Consider the following 12,400-nt stretch of genomic DNA (forward strand, 5'->3'; position numbering starts at 1 on the left):
TTCTACCAAACTTGGAAAGTGCATGAATTGATTAGGCATTAGATGAATGCAGTTGATGAAGCTTGAACAACTTGAATAAACCTTGCATGGCTTCCTCTTTCAAATCTCCAAATTTTCTCACAAGAATTAGAAACTTAAAAAAAGAAAGCTTTAAAACTAGAACTAGAATTAAGAGATTACAACCATATTGAAGACAATAATTAAATCAAAGCTTGCACAAAATTATTACAATCATAGAATCAAAGTCATAAAATCAAACTAAGAACTTAGAAAGCCAAAAATTCGAAGAGGTAGAGAGAAATTTCATTAAGGAATTGAAATAAAATTAAGCTAGAATTGAACTAGAATAACTACTTACAATCCCAAAAGCACTTGGGTATTTATAGGAGAATGAGAAGAAGAAGAGAGGAGAGGTGAGGGAGGGAGCTCCACGGTTTTGGGAATCTCTCTCCTTCTAAAACTGTGGAGGGTAGAGAAAAGAATCTCCCAAGAATATTTGATTCTCTTCTCCTTCTTCCTTTACATTCCTTGAATCCCAAGGAAAAAGAGAAAAATAGAAAGTAAGAAAGATACAAAGCTTAGCTCCCAAAACCTACTATTTTCTAAAAAGTGGACTTTTCAATTTAATTCTTGTGCTTCCTTTTCTTTGTAGGAGTCTTCTCCAAGTAATGTAATCAAGGCATCTTTGACTTTTCAACCTTCCAAGGATGAGAGAATATTCTTCAAAAGATATCTATCCATAGTCAAATCCTAAAAATACCCATGGAGAGTTGGAGGAGAGAGAGAGTGATGACTAGGATTCCACTCAACAATTAATAAAATACCCATTATGTCCTCTAAAAAAATCGTGGAGCCTTGTGTACACTCTTAAAAAATTGTGGAATCTTGTGGGCCATGTGTGCTCAAAAGATCTTGGACAGTGTGGGTCCCCCATGTGTGGATGGCAACTCTTCTCTCTCTTCAAGATTTGGAAATTGTAGAAAGTCCTCTTTACAGCCATGGAAAGAAAAATGGTGACTTTACGTGTAGATTGGGACATGTAGTTCCCGATAGTCCATAATAGCACGAAATAGCCAAAAATAAAAAAAGTACAGGAAAACAATCGAGTAACTCTGTCCAATGTGGTAAAATGCATGCTTTATGCCCTAAGATTTCACACATAAATGTGCTCATCATTGGTCCATATTGACGAGACCCTTTTGGTCTTCTCCATCCAAATCCATGAGATGAACTGCTTGCCCAATCATAATTTCCTTCATCTGGTACGGTCCACTCCAATTAGGCATGAATTTGCCCCTTGGGTTGTGGATAGGTGTTCTTTACTCTCGGAGAACCATATCTCCTTCTTTATTCATCTATGGCTTTCATCCTTTTTTCATCTAAAAAGTTGAGCTCATCGTGCCTCGCTTGCATCCATTCTCCTTTAGGCAACTTTCTTTCCATTAGTATTCTAAGAGATGGCACTTGGATTTCCGTGGGTAGTACTGTCAAACCCGCCCCTGACTGGCTGGGGATTTGAAGGTAGGACAGGAAACCCCTGACATGGCATCCAAGCACACTGTGGAGTGACACTCTAGTGATTGAATTTAATGGAGAAGCCCCGAGGATGTCCTCCTACATACCTGTCAAAAGATGGATTGTAGACCTTTGTAGATGGACAGCCCACTGCATAATGTACAGCCTGAGGAAGGTACTATCCCTTGACTCTAGAATCCTTGGACTAAATCCTAGATCTAGGTTAAACTAATGATGATCCTCATCACTTTAAGTATTTTAGATAAGAAATTTTTAAAACCAAACATCAAGTTTAATGATTGATTTGATGATGAGAACCCAATTCCATACATACATCTTAAATCACAACATAAATGACAAATTCTGCTAATTTACAGATTGACCTTCTCTTAGTTAAAATGATATAACTCCTCCACCTGAACTTCATTTGTGTTGGTTCTAATTGTTTTGGAAAATAGACTCATAGGGATGCATTTTGTTAGAAAACACCATTACCTAGTTCTGTCTCTAAGTTAGTTAAAAGTTTAGCTCAAGTTGCTGTCAAAATGGGATCCTGCTGTTTTGACAGGTTGACCTTTGTGTAATAAAAATAGCATAACTTCATAACCCAATATTCATTTCCTTTGATTCCAGTTTTTCTAGAAACTAGATTCAAAGAGCTTCATTTTATTATGAGGAACCATGATCCAATTATGTCTCTAAATAGACTGAAATTTCATTTCAATCCGAATAATTCTGCAGATGAATTCTCTGGGCGATGCACACATCACCTAGAGACATCACCCAGAGTGCAAAACTGCATTAATTTAATGATTTAATCTGTGGGAACCACCCATGTTGGCCATAAACACCCTCCATAGGATGAGGGGAGTCTGGGGGACCACCTCATGCCCTTGGATCACTGTGGACCCCACCAGAGTGCTCAGAATGGCAGAGAATGCGGTTAAAAATGCACTTTTAAAAGAGACCTAAGCAGCCAAACAAGCCTCAGTAGGGGGTTGTCCTATAAATAGAGGACCCTTAGCTCAGTTTTAGAACTCTAAATTCCTGCTGAAACCGTAGAGAGGAAAGAAGAGAGAAAAGAGAAGGGAAAGGAGAAGAAAGGAAGGGAAGAAGAAGGAAAAGAGAGGGTAGAGCTTACCTGTGCATCAAATCAGCTCTAGCAACCATTCTCAACTCAGTTCAGGTATAAAGCAATACCTGTACATACTGCTTTGCTGTTGTTCTATGTTTCCTCATATGGATCTATGCCTTATGGAGGTAGATCTGGACAAGGGAAGCCCAGAATAGCTGGGGACTACCTTGTGCTGCCTCAGATCTAACATGCAAACCTATTGCATGTAAGATCTGAGCATCTTTTATATAATAAACCTGCTGTTATGCTGCTGTTACTGTTCTTCTCCATGAATCTCTGAGTTTTGGTAGCATTTCTGGCCATTGGCAGCCCAGAATAGCTGGGGGCTGCCATGGACCATCTCAGATCTGCCATGCAAACATGGAGCATGGAAGATCTGAGATATTTGAGTAAAAATACAGATCTGTTTTGCTGGTCTTGAAGCCGAAATCTGGCTGTGCATGGCTACACTGCCAGATGCACTATTATTTGACTGTTTGGAGTCCTAAGTGCATGCCCTGGCTGCATGGAACCTAACCCTAGGTGGTAGCAGCTTTGGATTACTATTTTATACCTAAAACCAGCTTTGCATGCAGCCAAAACCGTGGTTTACAGCTGAAGCTATACTGGGTTACTATTCACTAGGCCATCTAGGTAGCCTCTGGCAGCCAAGTGGTGGGCCCAGGTGAAAATCCACAAGGACCAGTGCAAAGTATGCCCCTGGGGGTCCAAGATGACCTAACATGCATGGGGAGAGGATCTATGCACTGATTGTGGTTCAAAACCTTAGAATCTCAGCCTGATTTTCGGTTTTGCAATCACTGGGTGATGGCACTGGGCGATGCAGACATCACCCAGTGAATGAAAACTTCACTGTTTTCCTGATTTGACTTGGGGGACCTCCACATATAGACTATAAACAGTGTAAGGAGGTGGAAAATGACCAAAATACCCCTCCTCACATCTGTCATAATTATGTATACCTTGGGTACCCAAGTGGGCCCCGTAGGGCTTGGAAACCCTGTCTATGTTGGTCCTACAGCACTGTAGACCTAGGGACTATGTTGTAAGGCTTTTCTGACCTAGAACCATGTATTATAGTGGTAAATGACCATTCTGCCCCTAGACCACATTCTTCAGGTGATTCACCTGGACATGGGCCTACAGCCTAGTGTAAGGCCCGGAGAATTCAAAGTGATCTCGGACTGAGCACCGAGTTAGACCTAGGAGCCTAGACTAACACTGGGTTATCCAAAACAGTTTGAATAATTAAAATAACATATTTCTAATTTATTGCTTAGGATTTGTTTCCGTGCTCGAGGTGCACAGCCAGATACTAGGCAAAACTGAACAAACAACTGAACCGGTAGGATCAAACCAAGGTGAGTAGAATTACACCATGAGTGTAGGTGTAACATGACTGACGGGTCATGATAACAACAACAATATTTACTATCTTTAATTACTTTAAATTGTTTTATATTCTCATTTGAATTCTGAATCTTATCTGATGAACATTGGAAATGTATGATAATGCTTGTATGTGAAATTGCTAGATTAGATGCCGTAGCCGGCTTGGAAATGAGGCCTATGGTAGCCCGTATTATGGGATACAGTTGACACCGCCTGACTCATGCGATGCCTTATAGACATGGGGCTAGAGCTTCATCACCCGTGCTACACACCCTTGCCAACAGGGGTTAAGGTGTTAGATGCCTGTGGGAGCCACAATTAAATCATGAGCTATATGTCGGGCTTTACGCCACAATTAATGTCAGGAGCTATATGCCGGGCTTTAAGCCACAATTAAATCACGAGCTATATGTCGGGCTTTAAGCCATAATTAAATCATGAGCTATATGCCAGGCTTTAAGCCACAATTAAATCATGAGCTATATGCCGGGCTTACGCCACAATTAAATCATGAGCTATATGCCGGGCTTTATGCTACAATTAAAAAGGGAAAAGATTTGAGCTAAATACTAACGGTTACCCCACAGGTTAATCACAGAGTGCTGGTTGGGCTGACCTAGGAAGGGATGCTGGAGCCGACTGGTTTTCTCTGACAACTCAATGGGTGTATCGCAGGAAAGGGTAACCAAGCCCACACTAGGGATACATGTATTGGGGATTGTAGTAGTACTAACCTGCCGTAGTTGTGATGTTAGGTGGCTAATAAATAAAATGAATTGCACCTCATGTATGACTCATTTGGTTGTGCTTGCATGTGTATGCATGGTTTATATTTCATTCACAGGCTCGGTGGAGCTCACACTCTTGTATGTTCTCTTTTAGCTGATTTTGCAGGTACAGGTTTGCTAATGGGCGAGGAAGCTATCAATGGAATTGTAGATCTTCCTCATCTCGTTGCTCAGCGATGATTTTGTTATTGTTTAAGTTTCTTTCTTTCAAGAAGTGTAATTACCAAGATAATGTACTTATGGAACATAATTGGATATGTATATGGTATAACATAGGTATTTGGGATTTTATTATTGATGATATAAATCATCTGTGGGTAGTTCGATCTTTCGTTGCACTCTGATATCCTTTTACTATCTTTTTAACCTCAATGTGTGATTTGTGACGTGTAAATACTGCTTCTAGATCCTTGGGGATTGGTGGATGTCGTAGGATATCCGGTCACTTGCCTAAATCCTCTTAAGGGGTGATTTGGGGTGTGACAAGTACTGCCTCCATTCTGTAGACCAAGAAAAATAGGTTTATCCCGGTAGAAGTTTGGATTGATGTTTAATAGGTCCATAGTACGTATGGGAGCTTATCTGCCCAATCTTTATGAGTATCAACCATTTTTCCAATATGGCTTTGACATTGTGGTCTATAAGTTGTGGAGCAATGCCTTTGGATACCAAACTTGGTGCAAAACCTGTCTGCCTTTCCCCAAAAATGTGCTCCTTGATCGGAAATGAGGGCCTGTGGCACTCCATATTCTACATATGATGTTCTCCTTGATGAACTTTGTGTGAGGATCCGTTCCAGCGGACATGTCGCAACACACGCAGAAATCTGGTCCGGGATGGGTTTATGGTTCTTCAGTTGGAAAGAGAAGGAATGCATCTTCTCAAGGATCTTAATATCAGGGGATGGGGGTCATACAATGAAATGAAATGGAGTCACCACCTAGGATTAGGGCCTAGGACCCATTGGTGTAGCCCTGTGAAGGGCTACATGATTCCGATTGGTCAGGTCAGAGATTCGAGGTAAGTGGTCAGGTTACGAGTCTGGGAAAGTGTTAGGCACCCACCTTGTCCGGGTAAACCTGTCTTTCTACTAGATACGGGGTTTCAAATATTCTTCCTTTATGAATGCCCTATACCCACGTGTATAGCTAAATAGTGATGCACAATCTATTTAATTGAATTAAACTATGTTATACTAACTGGTGTACACTACACCAGAATACTTGAAAGCCTACATTGTGCCAAAATCAAAAGCTTAATGGAAGAAATGTATACCTGTATGCTTTAAACAAATGCAATTGCGCAAGACGGATGGCATCCCCCAGCTCACGTGGAGCCAAAAGATTGGCTTTATCCTTTGTCAGACAGAGTAATGGCTTGCGAGTATTGGATCTTAGGATCTCGAATAGAATAATGGTGTTGCAAGGTTTTGGAAACCAGATTCTCAAATGGATAGAGTGGCTACACCATGGCAGATTTCCTAGATTTAGGCGAAAATAGGTTGGGGAAGCCAGATTCGGATAACCCGGGCTTTAGATAGGGGAACAAGACTTGAAGGCTAGAAATTGGGTTGAGCAAGGCCCTGAATCAAGGAAACTAGGGAAAATAGGAAAATTGGAGCTCCGGGTGTGTCCCCTCTCCCACAAACTTGGAATATGCAAATGCGGGGAGGGACCCCCTTTTTATAGGCAAAATTTAGGTTCGGCGGCGTAGAGGTAGAATGTGCGAGGCTGCATGGCAGGGCCACAAAAGACGAAAAAAATGGGTTTGGGTGCCCGCGGGGCTGCCTGGCAGGGCCACACAGTGCTCGCGGTACTGCCTTGCAGGGCTGTGTATGGCACGTGGCACTGCCTTGCGGAGCTGCATAGGGTAGGCGGCGCTGAGCAGGGCAAGCGGTGCTGCCTTGCGGGGCTGCATAGGGCAGGCGGCACTGCCTTGCAGGGCCACGTAGGGCAAGCAGCGCTACCTTGCAAGGCTACGTAGGGCAGGCAGTACTGCCTTGCAGGGCCGCGGAGGGCAGTCGGGGACCCGCAAGGTGTGCGACGCTAGTTTGCAGGCCCGCGTAGGGCAAGTGGCGTTGCCTTACAGAGCAGCGTAGAGTGCGGTGCTGCCTTATAGGGCTGCACAGGGTGCGGTGCTGCCTTGCTGGGCCACACAGGGTACGATCCTACCTGTTGGGGCCACACATGCGATATGCGTCCTTTTTTGGGTCTTTTTTATATTTCTATGATTTGGAAGGATGGGTTCAGGGGACATTGCCAGCCGTTTACGCCCGGTTGTCATCATCGCTAGGGGGTCCCAAACTTTAGCATCTATAGTTTGCCTCTCTTTGGCCAAGCTTATGCCAACAGTCGAAGAGTGAAGATAAAAGATTGCTTGATTTTGTCACTAGGAGCATGTACTGCCGTCACTTTGCTCAAAGGTGGTGGAGTTGGATGATAAAACTGCGTTTCAACAAACTGCTCGGTAAATCCTCCAGGTTTGAGCAACTACTACCACCACTTTGCTCATAGGTGATGGAGTTTTGAACGATAAAACCTATTTTGATAAATCGCTCGGTAAACCTTTTGAGCAACTACTATTGTCACTTTGCCCATGGGTGATGGAGTTCTGAATGACAAAACCTATCTCGGTTTGCTCGGTAACATGAATGATGCTTAGTAAAATTGGGTGAAGGATTAGGACCATGGGTCACTCATGGGGGTTATAAAGAACCGCTTGACCAAGGATGAGGGCCATGAGGGCCACCCATAAGGGTTATAAGGATCTGGTCGATAAATGATGAGGGCCGTGACGGCCACCCGTGAGGGTTATAAGGAACCGCTCTACCAAAGGGGAGGGCCGTGAGGGCCACCTGTGAGGGTTATAATGAACCACTCAACCAAGGACGAGGGATGTGAGGGCCACCTATGAGGGTTATAAAGAACCACTCGACCACAGACGATGGCCGCGTGGGCCACCCATGAGGGTTATAAGGAACCACTCAATCGAAGACGAGGGACACCAGGGCCACCTGTGAAGGATATAAAGAATCGCTCGACCAAAGGCAAGGGCCGTGAGGGCCACTCGTGAGGGTTATAAGGAACCGCTCGACCAAAGATGAGGGTCGTGAGGGCCACCTGTGAGGGTTATAAAGAACCATTCGACCAAAACAAGGGTCGTGAGGGCTACACATGAGGGTTATAAGGAACCGCTCGACCAAAGACGAGGGCCACGAGGGCCAACCGTGAGGGATATAAAGACGATGGCCGCGTGGGCCACCTGTGAAGGTTATAAAGAACCACTCGACCAAAGGTAAGGGCCGTGAGGGCCACTCGTGAGGGTTATAAGGAACCGCTCGACCAAAGATGAGGCCCGCGAGGGCCACCTGTGAGGGTTATAAAGAACCATCCGACCAAAACAAGGGTCGTGAGGGCTACACGTGAGGGTTATAAGGAACCACTCAACCAAAGATGAGGATGAGTTGGCATTACCTTACCAGGTTTTTACCTTATGAGGATGAGGCGGCATCACTTGACTGTGCTTCTGATCTTTTGAGGATGAGGCGGCATCACTCGATGTGCTTCTGATCTTTTGAGGATGAGGCGGCATCACTTGATGTGCTTCTGATCTTTTGAGGATGAAGCGACATCACTTGATGTTCTTCTGATCTTTTGAGGATGAGGTGGCATCACTCGACCGTGCTTCTGATATTTTGAGGATGAGGCGGCATCACCCAACCATGCTTCTGATCTTTTGAGGACGAGGTAGCATCACTCGATCGTGCTTCTGATCTTTTAAGGATGAGGTGACATCAGTCGAGCGTGCTTCTGATCTTTTAAGGGTGAGACAACATCACTCGACCATGCTTCTGATCTTTAGAGGATGTGGCGGAATCACTCGACAGTGCTCCTGATCTTTTGAGGATGAGATGGTTGAATTTTGACTTTTAAGCAATGCTCAACTGGAACTGGATTCTGATTTTTTGAGCAACGCTCGGCTGGATTTTGTTTTTTGAGCAACGCTTAGCTGGATTTTGAATTTTGAGCAACACTCGGTTGGATTCTGATTTTTGAGCAATGCACAGTTGGATTCTGAATTTCGAGTGACGCTCAGCTGGATTCTGATTTTTTTGAGCAACGTTAAGCTAGATTAAAATTTACGTTGTTTGCTTAATCATCCTTGTGATGACGTTTGCCTGTAAAGGGAAAGAAAAATATCTTTTTTTATTTTTTTTGGAACTGGGCGGTGCCACCGGCCATGTGCGACGCTTCCCCACATAGCCATGGCTAGAACGCAACATTAGCCTAGAGCTCTGCGGCGCTGCCAAGGACCAAATTCTATAAGGGGGGTTCCCTCCCATTTCTCACTTCTCCTCACTTTTGCTCTTTGGTTTCTCTCTGGGGCTCTGACCTCTCTCCTCTTTCTCTCTCCTGCACCTTTCCTCTTGCATTTTTACTTTTTCTGCCTTCTTTTTCTTTTTCATGCTATGTCATCGAAAAAGTGGGTTCATCATGGACAATGGAAGATATGCGAGCAGAGTGGTGCACGACACTACTGTGACGGACACAACTCGCCATAAGTGTTGCACCATCTGGGGTCAGGGCCTAAAAAATGTAAGTGACACCTATCCTCTTCTCCTTTCATAACATGTACTTTGCTTAGATTTTAATTTCCACCATCTATTATGTAGGACCTTTATTTCCCTTGTTATACAAAGTATTTTCATATGAATGATGTTCAGATGTGGTACCTCCAACTCAATCCTTTGGTGAGAGAGAGGGTGGATCAGACGGGGCTTGGACGTACAGCTCAAGTGGTTGCCCCAGAGCTCGATACTTCGGTAGTTTGGGCTCTTGCAGATCTGTGTGGGCCATCGACCCATACTTTCCATCTTCCAACGAAGGAGGAAACCATTACTCCCCTAGACTTTTTCATGATACTCCCCTTCTCTAGGAGACCAGTTTCCTTGACCTCGGTGGACTAGATGAGGTCATTTAAGGATATTGGCTAGCTTCTTGGCTTTACAGTGATGGAGCGAGTCATGCTCATGTCTACATTAAAGAAAGAGTGGTAAGGTCGTGAGATAGATGATGACTCTCCCAAGGAGCTGTTAGATCAGGTTGCTAGGAGCTTTCTACTTTATCTGGTCTCTAATGTTCTTTTCTACGACAGACGAGGCCGTGTAGATACTTCTCTTGTCTGCTTCTTCTCAGATTTTGAGTATGCAAGGACCCTTGATTGGGGCGGGTCAGCCTATGCTCATTTCTTGGGGATGTTGGATTGGCTGCCGTTGGGGCACCTGGCCTCACTGGTTGCGCTTATGTGCTTTAGTTATGCTTCATCTCTCTTATCCTTCCTTTTCTTATCCTTTTTATCTTTTTCTTCTTTGATGGTATTTTCTCATGTTATTCTTCCTTGACAGGTGTTGGTCTATGAGGATCTTGGAATCCATGCCCCTTCCCCTCCTGATGAGGTAGTTCCTTATATCCCTAGGGTGCCACGCTGGAGGACAGGGAAGTGCACTGCCATCAATGATCTCCAAGTGTGCCACCAACTCAACAACTTGACAGTCAATCAGGTAAAGTCAAACTTTTCTGGTCATTATTTATTAAGTATATTGATTAACCTTTCTGTGTATTACTTACAGGTCCGATGGCAGCCTTATGACAAGGATGAGATAATTGATGAGGGTGATAAGGACGAGTACACATATGCTCTTGCGCTTACCCAAAGGCGCATTACTTTTGATTGTTCGAGCGAGGTTGAGCTTTATTTGGGAGAGAGAGTCACTCTTTAGTGGCACATTGCTCAGTTGGTACCTTAACATCCTCTTTCTTGTATGCATTCTGCCCTCCAGTCCCTGATATTGTTGAGTTGAGGATCGGGATTCCTGCATTCGGGCTGACCTTGCCCAACCAGAACTACCAGGAATTCCTCTATCGAGAGACAATCTGTGTTTTCCTGACTCAGGAGGGTCCCACGGTAATATTCTAGACATTTGCTTCATTTGGTATTCATTCTTTTTCTCTTTTCTTTTTTTTTCTTTTCTATTTTCACATTTCTCCCCTTTTTTCCTTTTGCAATACCCAGGTCGTCGCCTAATCCCTGATGCATACGAAATGCCCCCTTTAAATAGCTGCAGCATGAGCTCTTGCCCTTCTTAGAGTACAAGTGCTGCTTTACGCATTGCAAGAATGGTCGACATTATCCCAGAGTATCGGGGATGGACTTCACCCTCTTTGTCGATGCTAGTCTTCAAACTGCTCTTCCTACATGTAAAACTTCTGACCATGACTTGGGGCTCCCACTTCCTTACAATGGGTTATGTCTCTTTCTTCCCTTTTACTTTCACTGGGTTCTTTATCTTTAATGCTGATTCTTCATCTTTTATCACAATAGATTAATGCGGAGCACTTTACTGACATGCGCCAGATGCAGGCAAGTATGGATTTGGTGCTCTTTGAGCTGATGTGCTATATTCAGCAGCTGGTGGGTTCTTCCTCCTTTGTTCTTTTCTTCTCCTCATTTTTTTCTCTTGTTTATTGAGTCTTATCTTCTTGAAATGCACTTACCCTCACCCTTACTAGAGTGATCAGCTAGGTGATATGAGGGAGTCTTAGGACCGCCTTGAGAATAGTAGGCGGGTTCATGTACAGGAGATAAGACACCTCAGGAGATAGTTGGTGTCTGCAAGACTCGTCCCTGCCTCGTTCGTGGTGCATGATGATGATAGCAGTGATGGTGATGATGACGGCAAGGGTGATGATGATGGTGATGATGAGTAGGAGGCTGATGATGAGACTTTGTTCTCTAGTTATGAGAATTAGACATTCACCTTTTTTTTTTATTACCTTGGATTTTATTGCTTTGTTGTTTTTATGGATTGAGATGTTGGATGATGATTTTATTATGATGCTTGGGGTATATGTAAAACACTTAAAACACTTGCTTTTGCCTTTGCAATGCACAATTCAAGACATTTTCATTTACTTTCTGATCATTACATGGTGGGAAATGAGAACATCAATATGGGGCGAACACATAGCCTAGTAATATCACCCCATAATTACATATTTCATCCACAGTTCGTCCAACCGGTTCACGATTTTTGGCGTTAACTCTTCTAGTTGTCGAATCTTGGTTTCTGAAGCCTTTAACAATGCTTGGTATTAAGCAGGCATGAGGTAGGGCAAATAGAAAGTAGTATGGGTCAGGCCCATTAACCTCCATAATTGCAACCCTGAGTTTTAAGGATTGGTTCCTCGGTTTTCCACCAATGGCAGTCCCACTGGATCTGTTTGTGCGGCCTTTCTTCCAAATATTTCTTCCAATCCTTGACTGTGCGGAATTGATCTATCTCTCTTCGAATTTGGAAATACTTTGGTTGAAATTTGGCATTGGGTATGGGTTTAACCAACCGTAATCTCTCCATCAACCATATATACAAGATTGTGGGTGACCCCATGCAATAATCCATTCCATATTTCCGGGAAGCACTCATTTCATCCAGACCCTTGAAAGTCTTGGCCAGTATGGTGGGGAAGATGTCACACCCATCTAGGAGTTGTCAAATGATGTCTGCAATCAC

Source organism: Telopea speciosissima, chromosome 11 (assembly GCF_018873765.1).
Source record: "Telopea speciosissima isolate NSW1024214 ecotype Mountain lineage chromosome 11, Tspe_v1, whole genome shotgun sequence".
Taxonomy (NCBI): Eukaryota; Viridiplantae; Streptophyta; class Magnoliopsida; order Proteales; family Proteaceae; genus Telopea; species Telopea speciosissima.